The 2,456-nt window shown below is 49.6% G+C and overlaps 1 pseudogene; it reads left to right on the top strand.

Annotated features, from left to right (window-relative positions):
• LOC105504346 overlaps window positions 1–963 on the top strand; it is a 7,299-nt pseudogene extending 6,336 nt beyond the window's left edge.
• The last annotated feature ends 1,493 nt before the right edge of the window (window positions 964–2,456 follow it).

Raw genomic sequence — 2,456 nt, 5'->3', positions numbered from 1 at the left:
AAACAAAAAAACAGTGATCTCCAGCCTGGGACTATGAAGATGTGAAACAACTTACTTTTTTTTTTCTTTTTTTTTGTTTTTTTTTTGAGACAGAGTCTTGTCCTCTCACCTAGGCTGGAGTGCAATGGCACGATATCGGCTCACTGCAACCTCTGCCTCCTGGGTTCAAGCGATTCTCCTGCCTCAGCCTCCCATGTAGCTGGGATTACAGGTGCCTGCCACCAGGCCAGCTAATTTTTTTTGTATTTTTAGTAGAGTCGGGGTTTCATCGTGTTGGCCAGGCTGGTCTCGAACTCCTGACCTCAGGTGATCCACCTGCCTTGGTCTCCCAAAGTGCTGGGATTACAGGCATGAGCCACCGCACCTGGCCCTCTTTTTCTTGACTGTGACTGTGAAGGCACTAGTCTTGTCTTGCAGAAGCTCCCTCATTCTAGACTTGTTTGTTTCCTTGTGGTGGTGATCATCTTCCTCTATCTTTGTTTCTTACAAGTTGACAAATGCCCCTTCCCCAGTTATGGGGATCCCTGTACTACCCTTCCAGAAAACACAGAACCAGGTGCTTATACTTCTTTATTTCTTCTTAGGTTGGCATCAACTACCAGTCCCCCACAGTGGTGCCCGGGGGTGCCATAGCCAAGGTGCAGTGGGCAGTCTGCATACTAAACAATACCACAGCTGTCACCAAGGCCTGGGCCCGCCTCAACCCAAAGTTTGACCTGATGTATGCCAAGCAGGCATTTATGCACTGGTATGTGGACGAGGGCATGGAGGAAGAGGAGCTCTCTGGGCCGGAGAGGACCGGGCTGCCCTGGAGAAGGATTATGAAGTAGGCACAGAATCTTTGGACAGCGAGGATGAGCGTGAGGAGTTCTAGGGGTCCTGGCACGTGTAATACCTGGTCTCTCACACCACAGTTGTGCATCTCATTCCACTGTTCCCTGACCCCCTACAAATACAATGAATGTTGCAAGTGATGTGGAACTCAGTGGAATTCCGCCCAGGCAGTGGGCCATCTTTAAGCTTCTCAGCTTCCTTTGATGTCTTTCGAAGTTAAAGGGCAGGGTGGCCTCTGCTGCTAGGGCCTCCAGCCAGGGCATGTCTAGTATAGGATTGGCACTGCTTCCCTCCCGTGTGAGCGGACCACCCTGACAGCTCTTCGCCAGCTCAGCACCCAGGCTGTAGTACTTCACAGGGGTCCCTACGTGTACCCCCTTGTCTCCAGCCCACTTCGAGGAAGAGTAAGACTTCTGGAGGTTCTGATGAAAGCTGCCAAAAGTTTCTCTGCCCCCACCATTCTGGGACAGAAACTACTGGACTTCAGTGCCACAAGGAGTCAAGCACTTCTAACCACTCCTCCTGTCTGATGACCAAGAGGGGGCAGTAGAGGCTGTCTCCACAGGCCTCTCCACAGCAACCATCTTAGACTCGAGGGCTCTGTCTTGATGCCTTACAAACACAGGGTCCAAGAAATAGGATTCCAAAAAACAAAAAAACAGTGATCTCCAGCCTGGGACTATGAAGATGTGAAACAACTTACTTTTTTTTTTCTTTTTTTTTGTTTTTTTTTTGAGACAGAGCCTCGCTATGTGGCCCAGGCTGGAGTACAGTGGCACCATCTCGGCTCACTGCAAGCTCTGCCTCCCGGGTTTACGCCATTCTTCTGTCTCAGCCTCCGGAGTAGCTGGGACTACAGGCGCCTGCCACCACGCCCGGAGAATTTTTTGTATTTTTAGTGGAGATGGGGTTTCACCGTGTTAGCCAAGATGGTCTCGATCTCCTGACCTCGTGATTTGCCCACCTTGGCCTCCCAAAGTGCTGGGATTACAGGCATGAGCCACCGTGCCCAGCCTCAAAACAACTTACTTTAAGGGACAGGGTCTCGCTGTGTTGCACGAGCTGGAGTGTAGTGGTTATTCTCACAGATGTGGTCACAGCATGCTACAGCCTTGGACTCCTGGGCCCAAGCCATCCTCCTGCCTCAGCCTCCCCATGTGGTAGACTACAGGCACCACCTCATGCCTGGCTATGAAGTAAATCTTAAAAGTGCCTATGAGACTTTCAGTCAAGAAGATCCATATCTCTTATTCTCAACGGAGTTCCTAATGAGGACATTAGTAACTATTGTTCTAGAGGCATACCATTTCTGCTCACATGTGGTTTCAGAGATCAATGTATTAGTAAAAGGTTCTGGCAGTAGTTAATGGCTAAACAAAAGGCCCCTTCTAGAACAGTCCAGGTTCAAGGAGGCTGCTTTTATTATTATTTTATTATTATTATTTTATTTTTTTGGAGACAGAGTCTCACTCTGTCGCCCAGGCTGCAGTGCAGTGGTGCGTGGCCTTGCTTTGGCTTCAGGAAACTGGTTGCTAGTGTTAATCTAGAGACTTATTCCCAGCATCTGTGAGCCTTGCTCCTTGATCCCTGGGAGGGTATTTGCCAAGAGGATGGAATCCCAG

Source organism: Colobus angolensis, unplaced genomic scaffold (assembly GCF_000951035.1).
Source record: "Colobus angolensis palliatus isolate OR3802 unplaced genomic scaffold, Cang.pa_1.0 Scaffold91, whole genome shotgun sequence".
NCBI classification, from domain to species: Eukaryota; Metazoa; Chordata; class Mammalia; order Primates; family Cercopithecidae; genus Colobus; species Colobus angolensis.
The sequence above is the reverse complement of the archived record's forward strand: the minus strand, read 5'-3'. Positions and strand labels throughout refer to the sequence as shown.